At 46.3% G+C, this 14,431-nt stretch overlaps 1 protein-coding gene across 2 annotated transcripts in view; it reads right to left on the bottom strand.

Annotated features, from left to right (window-relative positions):
- The window catches only part of LOC126516760 (piwi-like protein Siwi), a 173,529-nt gene that overhangs the window by 137,601 nt on the left and 21,497 nt on the right, over positions 1 to 14,431 (bottom strand). The gene's annotated exons all lie outside the window — the stretch shown is intronic.

Here is a 14,431-nt window from a genome sequence, read left to right as displayed (position 1 = left end):
TGCATCCTATCTTTCGCTGCAGCACATAGCTGGCGAAGCTAAGCACACTCTCTAAGATCGCAATCTCGGAGGCTACGCCTAGCTGCACCGCACAACATATCAATGATAATGCTTGCGCACAGCGTGCTAAAAACCAGCGTCACTCTCTCTTTAACTGTAGTGCGCCGTGCTGTGCTAATGCAGCTAGATGTGACTTATGAGATCGCATGAAACCAGCATGAAGCTGGCCAAGCCAAGCTCTGACAGTGGAGCCACAGAGCCATAAAAAGCAGCGTACCAGATAGTTTTTCCAAATGCATTCATGTATATGTCAGCATTTCTCACACTGTGCCAAGTTTTGTCAGCCATATCATCATCATCATCAGCAGCCTGGTTACGCCCACTGCAGGGCAAAGGCCTCTCCCATACTTCTCCAACTGCCCCGGTCAAGTACTAATTGTGGCCATGTTGACCCTCCGAACTTCCTAATCTCATCTGCCCACCTAACTTTCTGTCGCCCCCTGCTACGCTTCCCTTCCCTCGGAATCCAGTCCGTAACCCTTAATGACCATCGGTTATCTTCCCTCCTCATTACATGTCCTGCCCATGCCCATTTCTTTTTCTTGATTTCAACTCAGATGTCATTAACTCACGTTTGTTCCCTCACCCAATCTGCTCTTTTCTTATCCCTTAACGTTACACCTATAATCCTTCTTTCCATAGCTCGTTGCGTCGTCGTCAATTTAAGTAGAACCCTTTTCGTAAGCCTCCAGGTTTCTGCCCCGCACGTGAGTACTGGTAAGACACAGCTGTTATAAACTTTTCTCTTGAGGGATAATGGCAACCTGCTGTTCATGATCTCAGAATGCCTGCCACACGCACCCCAGCCCATTCTTATTCTTCTGATTATTTCACTCTCATGATCCGGATCAGCAGTCACTACCTGTCCTAAGTAGATGTATTCCCTTACCACTTCCAGTGCCTCGCTACCTATCGTAAACTGCTGTTCCCTTCCGAGACTGTTAAACATTACTCTAGTTTTCTGCAGATTAATTTTTAGTCACACCCTTCTGCTCTGCCTGTCCAGGTCAGTGAGCATGCATTGCAGTTGGTCCCCTGAGTTACTAAGCCATATACTTCTACGGATTTCATGACAATATGAGCGAGTGAAAAACAAAGTGCAAGCGAAAGACCATCACATTGGAACATAAGGATGCTGTCGCAATGGCTGTGGCCTCGTTACGTCGTCTTTGCGGGTTAGAAGTTGTGCTTACCATTGGGCATACACTGCAGAAAACGGCAATAGTTGGTATAACAAAGTATTGGACATAATGAAGATTTTTGAGCTTCCCCTTCAATTTCGTTGTAACAAATTTCGGTGTATGATAAGAAAAACAACCAGAGGAGGCGGCTCAGGAAAGAAAAGGAGGCAAGGAAAGAAAAGAGGCGGTACGAAAGGGGACCTCAAAATTCAGGGTGGTAGACAAGAACAAAAAAGTCGCAGTTTCACCCAAGAAAGGCAAAGCATCGATTGAGAAAGCAAATTAGTAGACAGTGATACGAACGCACCTTAGGAACAGTGAGGCTCCACCAACACAAATGAATTATGCATGGGAAGTACTGACTCGTGTAGACTGAGAATGCAGAGGAGGCAGGATAGGTGCCCTCATCAGTGAAAAGTCCCAATGGATGAGAGCCCAGCAATCTTGCGTTGAACACGTGTGGTTGGTGGGCCAGTTTAGATCACAAAAGGTGGCTTAGGGAGTTGTTTACCTTGGCACAGGCACAGGTGCATATGAATTAAATGTTGAAATTATTACATGCCTGGAAGAGGACATGGCAAACTTGACTCTGCCCATGATCAAAGTGGGTGACTTCAATGCCCACACAGAGTATTATCTGGGAACTTAAACTGTGCTAGGGACGAGACCCCTAAGTAGAAGACAGGACGAACACAGACTAACTGGTTAACTGAAACCATACAACGCTGCCTCTTCGAACAATGTGCATGTGCAAGCCCAATCATAACCGTGTGACCCTAGAATGCTCCCTCGCCAAACCTCTCTCTACATCAAATAATCAAGCTCTTTCTTGAAAAGATACACTGATGATTGCTATCAAGGAAGCTTCCCAGATTTCACGTGCCCTTTGGTCCTTAGCTCACCCAGCACCTTTGTTCCACCAATAATCAGCTTGCACTTTTCCCAAATGTCCTACAATGAACTAGCAGGTGCTTTCCGCTGCCATCTTCTAGTGAGTTAAAGTGCACCATTATATGCTTATTAATACACCTTCTGGTTTGCCCCACATAGAACATTCCACAGGTCAGCAGAAACTCGTACACCACCTGTTCTACATGGTACATACATGCATCTATGTTATATGCCACATCCATCACTCTTGGGTTTATATACATTAGAATGGGTGCATAAAAACGACAGCCTGCAAGGCGCTTAAAAAATTCTATTAACACCAATTATCCGGATACCCTTTTCATCCCATATTAAACCTTATAGACATATGGCGTTACTTCAAACTTTCACCTCTCTCTCTTTTCTGCTTTTTCAACCCCAGTGTTGGTGGTATAGTGGCATATGGCCTTCAACAGCAAATCAGCTATGGCGTGCAGTAGGGCCTGCAGAAAACCTACACTACGGAGACATTTCCCCTGGAAGGAGAAACTAGCTTGGACCTTATGGAGACGTGGCTAGAGATGACCTCAACCATGACACCGCAATGCGCCTCTTGACAAGCTTGACTAGTGATATGAATCAAACGGCAGAAGCGGCTTATTTTAATGAGGCAAGTATGACCAACATAGGCGGTTCTTATGTCTAAAAACTGCAAGGAAGCATTCTCGGGCAATTCAAAGGTAAAATTCAACTTGGTGGCTGTGGATCTGAAGGACTCATGAATGTAGTTCTTCTTCAAGATCATCGTCAGAGTTAGTACTTTACAGGATTAAAAGGTCATCCCCGGATCTAACGGCACAAACTATGCGGTTGTCAATAAGTACCCACGACAACAAGCAACCTTATTCATAGAGAAGTTGGACAAAAACACAGATCGGATGAACAGTCTACTAGTGGAATGAATAGATAGGACTGCAGTGGACAGTACTCGTAGAGCCCTACAGTGGAAAAAGAAGAGACTGGACTAGCGCCATCAGACATATAGGCTCGACAATGGTAGCCGTGACATCAACACAGTCACCTGATAAATAAATGGCAATTTTTTGTGGGCCTTCTGTTTCTACAAGCAGGTGACCTCAGACGTCCTACCACATCACAACTGTACACGTCTGCCAAGTTTCTTCTCTACGGAACCGGCCACCGTACGATGACAGTCGAACAAAACGGAACGTCTTCCGTCACCACGCTAAAACTTCTCGATTTATGGCCCTCGGACTGTGAACTCTGATTCGTTCACATCGAGGCGCAGTTTCGCCGTCACCAAGTCACATCTCAGGCGGCCAAGTACGACAACATCGTGAGTGCGCTTAACCCGACCCCTGCAGCTTTGGTCCGCAACATTTTGCTAGCTCCTCCGCCCGATGATCAGTATGACACCCTTAAGTGGCAGTTACTAAGGCGCACAACTGACTGAGTCGCAACGGATTCAACAGCTCCTTTCATCAGAGGAACTTGGCGATAGAAAACCGACTGAGCTGCTTCGCCACATGACACGATTCCCGGGAACCAATTCATCATTAGCAGACTCGAAAGTTCTCGTCTTCAGCACGACACTTTGCGCACCTGATGAGTTATGTCTCGGAACTGTCATCTGCTGACCTACAATCTTACACCGACCGCCTTCACATTACAATGGCCACTGTTATACCACCGCCACTTCGTAACAACCGCAGAAATGTTTACATGAGCCCATCTTTACTTCATAGCAGTCCCATATTTATCCATCATGACGCTACTCGCACTTCTTTACAAGCTCCTTACGACGATCCCTTCAAAGTCCTCAAGTGCGACGCCAAGTTTTTCACACTTCTTCTCAGCAGACGCGAAGAGACAATTTTAATCGACCGCTTGAAGCCAGCTTGTGACATCCTGTTTCGATACCCAGTTTCGGTTTCAAATGGTTATGATCGCTACTGCCACTCCGCGCCTAATGCTGTAAGTGTACCCACCCTGCTGTGTCTCCTTCCCCCTCACTCAAATAAATGCATTCTTTGTCTGGTCCCCAACTAGAGCAGTCTGGCTCTTGTGGCGCTTTGCACCCTGGCCATTAGGCCTCACGTAGTAGGTCCCCCGTCCGGCCGCCCCGTCAAGGCTACCACAAACTGGTGACGAGGTAAACCGTTTGTTTTGCTTGCTGCTTGCCTCTGTCGTTCTACTACTGCTCCTATATGGCTTCCGGCATGCTCCCCCCCCTCCCCCCAAGATGCTACAACTACTTCTACTTCTGCTCTGTCAACCTCAACTCCCCCATCTTTGTTCCCGGTGCCCAGCATGGAATTCGCACCACCCATGCTGCCTTTCCTTGCATTACCCAGTACTCCTACGGTACCGTGGTTGACTTGGAAACATTCTTTTTGCATGTTTCTCCAGATGACCAGATTCGAGGCACTACAAGATGAGAGGAAGAAGGCCATTTTACTCGGTAATTTAGGCTTTGAGGGGCATGATTACAAAGACGGCGCCGAATACAACACACGAAGAAGGGGACATGAGACAAGCACGTAGGCGCACTAACAACTCGTGTCCCCTTCTTCGTGTGTTGTTGTATTCGGCGCCGTCTTTGTAATCATGCTTAACCAACTAGCCCACCAACACATGCTCAGTGACTTTGAGGGGCAGCGCCTTTACTATGACCTGGCGTTGCAAACGGACCTGACAGCTGCAACATTCGAAGATATTCTTCTAATCTACGACCGACATTATGAGGAAGGCACAAATCCCTTCGTACATCATATTGTTTGCAGGGACAGAAAAGAACGACCTGGGGAAACCTTTCAGGATTTCATCACCACATTACAAAGGCTAGCGCCTGCTTGTGCATTCGGCACTTGGCACGACAAGTCCCTTCGTGACCAAATCTTGCAAGGCGTTGCATCAGCAATACAAGAAAGGTTACTTTACGAAGGACCGTCCCTCTTGCTCAAGAAGGCAGAGGAGCAAGCTCACAACGTGGAGCAAGCTCACAAGGAATTTTAAGTTTTCAGCTGCTCACCTGTACGTCGCGTCTCGACACAACGCTAACATGGCGCCCGGCCCGAACTCCGCGAAGCCAGTCGAGACATTGCAGTCCATTGCTACCGATGTGGTTCGCCTCACCACATCGCATCTGATCCAGGCTGTCCGGCCAAGCACGTTGCCTGCTGTGCATGCGGAAAAGTGGAACGCTACGCTACTGTTTGCCGTTCAAGGAACGTAGCGCATTGACAGTCCCCTGCTTGAGCTCAGCTTGTTTCTGCTACTGCTGAGACAGAATCAGCCACTAACAGTCTCATCTGTGCTTACCATTCAAGTCCCGAATTCCGGTCCGGCAATAATTTACGCCGAAGTCCTTATCACGAAAACTCCACTCAAAATGCTCGTGGATACAGGAGCTACAGTGTCACTGATGAACAGCTATCTGTAGAAGAACGTTCCAAGGGTTTTCCCTTGTCTCCTTTGAGGCTTTGACTCAAGAATTATTCGCAGCAAGAAATTTTGCATTCAGGACATTTCTCCGTGCTCGTCAAGTACCGCAACAAGGCTGCAGTAGTGACATTTCACCTCACGAACCAAGGCACTTCTCTTCTGGGCCTAGACGCCATTCAAGCTTTGGGCATTGACATTCAAGGGTCTTCACTCACATTTTAACAAGTATCAGGAGTTCCAGCTGACCCAGGCGTTCAGTTTTTGTCTCTACCGCACAACGCTCCAACAGAGTTCGCCCACTTGTTCCGAGGACAACTGTGACTTGGAAAGGGCTTCATCCCCGACGAGCGTCTTCGAGCTTCTGTGCAGCCAGTCTCTACCAAACTATGCCCTTTCCCTCTGGTTCTCCGTGAGCAAGTCTCCACTGAACTGCATCGGTTGGAAGCTGCCGATATCATCGAATCGGTGTCAGCGTTGTCTCTGCTCGTCGTGGCTCGGAAGAAAAAACAATTCCATTGGACTTTGCGTCGATCTCGAGAAACCCAACAAGGATATCGTGATCAACGTCTTTCCCCTATCGAGGGCTGACGAACTTTTGCATCGACTCGCTGATGCTCGTCTTCAGTAAGTTGGACTTATAGTCTGCTTATCATCAGGTTTTGTTGTCTGAGAAAAGGTGTGAGCTTACTACATTCATCACTCACGACAGTCTCTTTCGCTTTAAGCGTGCGTTTCGGATTGCCATCTGTGCTTTCCGCTTTTCAGCAGATAATGTCACCTGTTTTAAAAGACTGTCCGGGCACCTTGTGCTACCTTGATGATGTTCTTGTGTGCGTTCACACGCAACGTGACTACAATATGAACTTGCAAACTGTCCTGTCCAGAATAAGTAATGCACGCATGGAGCTCAACCAAAAGCGCGTATTAAGTGTCCTAGAATTAACTTTCCTAGGATATAATTTCTGCACACGGCATTTCGGCAATGGATAGCAAAATCCAGGCAACTGTGGAGGCACTCCAGCTTAATGACAAAAAGGCTCTACATTCATTTCTGGGCCTCACGGGATATTATGCAACTTAACCCGCAGTACGCCGACTTAGTGGAACCGCTAAGAAAACTTCTAAGGCAAGAACAAGCCTTTGTCTGGGATCGGGATACTCAATACTGCTCTCAAGCAATTAAAGATGTACTTGCACCACATCCGGTGGTACATGTTTCAACCGCATCTCCCTATTGTTGTAATGGTTGATGCTTCTGACGTTGGCTCAGGAGCAGTCCTTCAGCAAAATGCGGAAATGAGCTCTTTACAGTGGCTTTTGCATCTCAAACGTTATCTTCCGCAGAACAACGGTACTCCGTGGGCGAACGGGAAGCATTGGCTTGTCTTCTTGCTTGTGAACATTGGCATGTTTACATTTGGTGTAGACTGTTCATACTACGAACTGATCACCAAGCTCTGATTACATTACTGTCTTCAAAGGGTTCTGGATAGTGTCCATTAAGGATTTCAGGATGGAGTGCGAGATTACTGTATTACAATTTCTCCACTGAGTACTGCAACGGTGATGAAAACGTCATAGCGGATGCAGTATCACGCCTATCTGTTCCTCCCGAATCTGAACCCGCATTAGATGAGGAGGTAGTGTCTTTGCTTTCAGCATGCATTGCAAAGGAAGGGTTCCAAGCAGCTACATAGGCTGATCCAGTTTGCCAAGCATTAAAGGAAAAATTAGTCAAAGGATGGAGAAACGTGGAATCTTCCTTCAGAATTACAGGCATTTGCTTCCGTAAAGTCTGAATTATCCTATCTGGATGATCTACTTCTCTGAGGAGAATGTATCATTCCTCCTGCATCCTTGCGTCAGAAACTCCTGTCCATTGCTCACGAGGGTCAGTTAGGTATCACTAAAACAAAGCTCAGATTGAGGGGCATCTACTGGTGGCCTCACATGGATAGACAAGTTGAGGAACTGGTGGGAAACTGCTTTGTGTGCCAACAAGCAGATAAATCTGCCACACCTTCTTTTGCTCCACTACAACCTGTCGAATGGCCATTAAGACCAAGGAAAAAATTAGCCATAGACATAATAGGTCCTCTTGATTGTGCTCCACAGTTTGCACGTTTTGCTTTAGTCAATGTTGACTATAATCCCAAGTGGCCCGAAGTTGCTTTTATGCCTTTATTCACATCCGAAGCGATCATGTCCAGTCTTATTTCCATATTCAGTAGAGAAGGATTTCCTGATGCCATAGTGTCCGACAATGAACAACAGTTTGTTTCTGCAGAATTTCAGAACTTCCTGAAGGAGAGAGGCATTAAGCATTTCTTGTCTTCTCTCTGCTACCCACAGGCCAATGGCCAGGTAGAAAGATTCAACCAAATCCTCAAAGAATTCATAAAGATTGCTATTTTGGACCAGTGAGACTTCAGGTTTGCAGTCTTAGAATACTTGGCAATTTACAGGTTTACCTACATATGACTACTGGCGTGTCTCCAGCTATGCTGCTCCATAGTCGTCAACCAAGGACTCGCATCGCAAACATGCCTCCAATTCATCCAGAATTTGCTTCTCCGAAGTTGCGTCAGCAAGTGCAGAGTCAAGTACGTCAAAAACCGGAAAATACCAAAAAAGTATATAGATTGTCATCCCCCAACCAAATTCCCTCAGTTTCAACCAGGAGATTCCATCAGAGTACGTACCTCACAAAAATCTGGTCCTAAATACTCTGGCCCGTTAAGATTTATTGTAAAGTGGGTTGAAGTACTTTCCAGCTTGAAAATGGCAAGAGTTGGAATGCTTCTAAATTGGTGAAATACCTGGTATGACAGAATTCTCTTGAAAGCTTAGATGAAAGGAGTCATTTCAATGACTACTCATCCCTTGATAATAGTTTCCCACCTATTCTTCCAATTCCCAATGGTACCGGTTTTCCTCCTGCATCCACTTCATTACAACCTCCCGTTTCTCCCCAACAATCGGATCCATCCCTTACAGAAGAATCTCCTGAGCTTCTCCTGACACACATTCCAGTTCATTTATGAGTACATATTACTTCCTCTGGTCCTACTCCACAACCAGAATCAGCTCGCCCTAGGTCTACACGTCACGGGAAACACCCGGTATGGTTTAAAGATTATGTTTCCAAGTAGCTTTACTGTCTTGGTTTATTATCTACAGAGGTTTTAACCCTCCCATGCAAATTCGGCTCTTAAGCCAAAAATGTTTTTCCTTACGTGTTTGTTAGGTAAATAGTATACAAGTACCATCCTTCAAATTTCTGGCAGCATAAACGTGCACTATGCACATTCTTCAATCCATGACGACCACCGCTGTCTAGACTCAGGTTCAGAGTGAATGACCCACCCATTCATGTTGTCCAAGTGGGTACATGGATGTTTGCATTGTCTGTTGCTTCCTTGTATTCACTGAATTCTTATTATCATGTATGGCGTGTATTTGCAAGTACACATTCCTTCGTTGTCCGCCCAAGACAGGTACTTTTCCCAACTTCAGTGCAGTTGTGTTCATGAACTTGTGTTCATTTTAATTGTCTTTATATTGTATGCTTTCTTACTTAAAAAATGGGAAAAAGCAAAGATGTGACAGGTACACATACCTGAATTCTCCCCTGTATAAAGATGTCACTATTCATTGTATAACTGCTTACAAGTCTGTGTTCTAAGACATGGCTCTTACTTTTCTTGTGCGAGGAGAGCGAGTGGCACAGTTCCTTTTAAGGAAGAGGTGATGCGATATCCTGTTTCGATACCCAGTTTCGGTTTCGAATGGTTATTACCGTTACTGCCACTCCACACCCAACGCTGTGAGTGCAAAATGCCGCATTTTCTTTCCCCTCTCTGGAATGAACGCATTGTTTGTGTGGCCCCCAACTTGAGCTGTCTGGCTCTTCTTTTGCGGCGCATCACGCCTGGCTGTTAGGCCTCATGCCGTAGGTCCCCCATTCGGCCGCCCTGTCGAAGCAATACCACACAGCTCATCTAGACTCTGGCAGTACCATCTCCACAACTTAAACCTCTCAACGGCAGTGCTTGCACCGCTAGGGAGGAGCCATGTAGTGGACAGTACTCATAGAGCCCCGCAGTGTAAGAAGAAAAGACTGGATTAGTGCGACCAGGCAGATAGGCTCAACGATGGCAGCCGTGACATCAACACAGTAGCCTGACAAATAAATGCATTTCTTTGAGGGCCTTCTGTTCCTACAGGACAAACCTGATACATTCAAACCTCGTTAATACGTACCTGCTTAATGTGCGTAATAGTGGTATAAATGCAGTCACAAAGATTCCCTCACCCAGCCCCCATTGAACCCCATGCATTGGCTGACCGCTTAAGCCGCAGTCACTCAGTGCCCAAAAAAACGGTTAGTATGTACTACTTTCTTGTTCTACATGCGCAGGCACAAAATCAACAAAATCTCATGTGTGCAGACGTTCGATTTTCGAGTTGCAACACTCGGACGACAGCCGCCACCGATAGTGATGTTTAAATATGGCCACCATAACGTAGTTTCTGCTCATGAAGCTGTTGCCGATTGCAGCGCACAAAAGCATGGCCTACGAGATTCGCTTCCGGTAAGGCGAAGAAGCTGCCGGTAGGGGGGTGCGAATTTGCTGTCCCCATCAACCCAACCCAATCTAAGTAGCAACCACGCAGAAGTGCATTTTTTTTTCAAATGCGTAGGCATTTCTATGCTTTCAAGATAAAGCCCGCAGCAGCGAGCCCCTGTACCTTCACGCTGCCTGTTGCTTCAACGCGAACGATGTGGGGAGAACACAGCGCTCGCGAAGCTCTCGGCACAAGCCGCACCCTGCCCCTTTCGCAGATCGCCATGATCACTTTCAAGATGTGGGCCTGCACATCTCTTTTCAGTACGCAGCGGCAGAAACGCAGTGCATAGAGCTATTCAGGCGGCACACTCTGTTCACATCGCAGATCGTTTTCAATATACAGTCTGCGTGCTCGTGCCATACAAGCAGGCGCCGCCGGTGTACGTTTGATCAGAGTTCATAATGGTTCGATGCAGATAAATACCGTATTTACTCGCATAATGATCGCACTTTTTTGTCAAAAAAATTGACGCAAATTAGGGGCGATCATTACGCAGGTTAAATTTCCCGCGAAAAGAAAAAAAAAATTGTTTTTTGATCCCGCGTTTGCTGCGGGATGACAACAGGTAAAAAAATAGGCGGCTGCCGCTGTATGTAGTGCGGGACACCAAAACAAAAATGGCGGCCGGTGGAGCAAGTCGAACGCGGCCAACGCAATTTTTTTTTTGTTCTCGTGAGTACATTACGTGCATTCAAACAGTTTCTTCCGAATCAGTAATGAATAATATTGTTATTGGCAACTTTGTGGCAATATTGTAGCCATGTTCACTTTGAGGGGACAGAAACAGATGGGCACGCTTAGCTGCCAGTGACATAGCAACGCATGGCGGGCATGCTGCGGAAACCGGCATTTGTCTTCACTACTATCCTAATACGGCAGGTTTCCGTCAAGGGTGGGCAAATATCTTAGCTGTGTTACAAGCGTCGGCATATGAATAGGGTACACTTCTAACGTATCAGTGTAAACATGGCTATTATCGTTTCCGCTCGCAATTTGTTGCGTGCCCACGAGTGCAGACGAGAATAGAAAGGTGCCTCTGTTGTTGTTGTTGACCACAACAATTATAAAGCCTGCACATAATAAAGGCAAGTTTGGTTGTAGCTTTTTTTGTCAAGGAAGTGCGGAAAAGTGATGAAAGGAATGAAATGGGGCATCTGCTTAAGAATGTTTGGTGCGTGCAGACCACTTGGTTTGTCTTGAGTCGTTTGCGTAGCATTCGACAGATGGAAAGCGTGATCATTATTAGCTAGACTTGGCACACAACATATCGCTGCGGCAAGTTCAGGGTGCGATCATTACACGAGTGCGATCATTATGCGAGTAAATACGGTAAGGTGCTAATGAAGGATAACGGCTTATAATTATCAGAACGCCATCAGCGCACTGGGCGCCGCCACCTGCAGTACTTTGCTTGTGTTGTGAAGGCACCTTGCGCGGCCATGCGCACCAGTTCGCATTGCCTCAGCGCTGTCGTTTGTTTGTACTGGTAGGATCAAGTTTCACAACATCGTTGATGACACCGGGCTGCGTGGAGATGAGGAAGTGGCACAATGCTTACGCATACTTAGACAACTTCCACAGAAGTTCCTGTGTGTTTTTTTTCTCTTAATTCCGCCAGTGTGTTTACAGTCATGGTGTTCAACGGTTTTTGCTGCGATGTGTCGTGTTTAAGTTATCGAGAAGTCAACGTTGTTACATCCGCGGAGTTCTCGGATAGCGACAATGCTGCTGCCGTTGCACCTCACCCATCTTCAAGCGAAAGTGAATGTGACGACAATGACAATGTGGAAGTGGATGACGGCCCTTCATTATCTGATTCAGCGCACGCTTTGAGCATCATGCAAGTTTTTGCAGAGAAGCAGAGCCTCGTGGACAAACTTTCACTCGAAGCCTTATCGAGTTCATAGATATCGCGGCAAGGCCACCACGGCAGCAAGTGGAGATCGCCAAATTTTTGCTGCCTAACCACAAATAAAGCCTGTTCGCGTGTGTGCGTTTCAGAGTATGGTTGTCTTGCGTGTCGTGCGTTGAGCATGGTTGTATTGGAGTTGTCTTGCCAATAGCACCTGCTGGTGTGGAGCAGAGGTAATGCCTCTGGCTCTCACTGCAAAGCTTTCTTGCGGTGGCGTGGGTTCGAATCCACCTACATGCAAATGCACACCGGATTTTCTTTTTAAGTCTGTTAGTTTATTATACGTAGGTATGTCTACAAAACCACTTTCTATACAGTATGACCTTTTTCTACACTACACAAAATCTCGTACATACTATACTTACATTTTAGCATTCCTACCATTAAATGTACCACCACCGCCGGACACCATCAAAACACCCAATGATCCACCAAAAAGAAACAAACGGCCCAGCTCGTACAACTGAAGAGGAGGAAGATGAATGAAAAGTTATTAAATGAACAGTCTAATATTAGAAGCTTTCCAAGCTTTCCAACACTGCGAATACCAGGACAGTAGAATTTTTAGTGAATGGCTGAATGTTATTTGGAAACTATTTGACATTCGATTCGGTTCGCATATGGTAGTATTTTATTTGATTTGCTAGTGAAAATATTCAATTCGTATTCAATTCGGTCTCAAAAACTACTAGCATTGTCGCAATGCAGCTGTGTTATGCAGTCAAGCATAGGCAGTGTATTGAGGTGAAGCATACCAAGGGTGGGAAGGGGTCACTGTCACGGGACCCAGTACCTCGGTCAATGTCCGATTTTCCAGATGCCCGATTATTTAGATTCCTTCACAGCACCGTCAGGTGCCCCATAGAGCCAATTATAGAAACGTCTAAAATTTTGGATGCTCAAACCCTTCACCGTTCAATTTTCCTACTTTTTACCCCTAACAGCAGGTCTAAAGCGACATCCATCAGCACCATTTTGATTATCTCGCAGCCTCGTACCCCAACCTTTGAACGCCAGTCCGCTAGCCGTAGTCAGCCACAGCACTGTGGCCACCGTATTGTATTGAAACCTCTTAACCAGAGCTTCTGCACGCCAATTCATTGGCAGCCATACCTATGGCAATAGCCTTTTGCGTTTATCCAAATGATTTTTCGTTAGCTTTGCGATAGGTAGTGTGATCGTATTGTTCTGTTGTGCGCTTTCTTGAACGTTCACTTTGAAGCATCCTGTCCCACTGTTTGGTGCTGTGCTTTTCATCAAGCGGATTCGCCACTGACAGTTATGGCGCCAACTACGCCTTCGCCATCTTCGCCCATGGCTTTGAAGCGTGCAAATCCTTACCGTAGGCTGACGATGGAAAAGGAAGCTGCCGTCACCCAGCAAGTTGAAAGTGGCCAGTCATAAGCCGATGTGGGCAAGGAGTACGGAATTTCGAAGCAAATGGTTTCGGATTTCATGGAAAACAAGTTGCTTGGAAGTGGCTAGAATGTCAACCGGGGCTTAAAAAAATAACGCGAGTTGGGGTGTTTACCCAAAGCTTGAGGAAGTGCTCCTCGTGTGACTAAATATCATGATCGCAAAGCGAATCCCGATTTCTGGTTATGTCTTGAAGCAAAAGGCAGAGGGTTTTGCGCTTCAAATCAACGTTGAGGACTTCGAGTTCAGCGATGGGTGGCTCAGAAATTTCAAGAATTGCAACGACCTGAATTTCAAGATGTGTGGGAAAAGCAGCGCTGTGGATGATTCAGCTGTTGCGCAGTATGGGAGTTTGCACCTCAGACAATTTTAAATTGCGATGAAACTGGATTGTACTATAGGATACTCCCAGAGAAAATGCTTGCATTTGTTGGTGACCCCTGCCATGGCATCAAATACAACAAAGAGTGGCTGACCATCCTCATCGTTAGCAACATGTAAGGCAGCAAGAAGCTTCCGATACTCATAGGGAAATCAAAGAACCCAAGCTGTCTTAATGTAGCAACCCTACCTGTTCAGTCTGAGTCCAACAAGAAGGCCTGGATAACGCAGCAGGTATTTTAAGTGTACATTTGCAAGTTGGACAGAAGGTTCGAACAGCAGAATCAAGAAGTTCTGCTGTTTGTGGACAACTCTGCTGTGCATGGCCACAATGAAGATGTAAAGGCTATACAGGTGGAATTTCTGCCGCCGAACACCGCATCAGTCCTGCACGATGGACCAAGGTGTGGTCCGCAACCTGAAGCTTCTGTACAGGTCATGCGTGCTCAAGTGCATGGTATTCTGCTCAGACAGCTACAAAAGTTGCGCCGTTGACTTTAGGTCTGCTGTCGGC

The sequence above is a fragment of the Dermacentor andersoni genome, chromosome 1 (assembly GCF_023375885.2).
Source record: "Dermacentor andersoni chromosome 1, qqDerAnde1_hic_scaffold, whole genome shotgun sequence".
Classification (NCBI taxonomy): domain Eukaryota; kingdom Metazoa; phylum Arthropoda; class Arachnida; order Ixodida; family Ixodidae; genus Dermacentor; species Dermacentor andersoni.
This window is presented reverse-complemented; position numbering and strand designations above follow the sequence as displayed.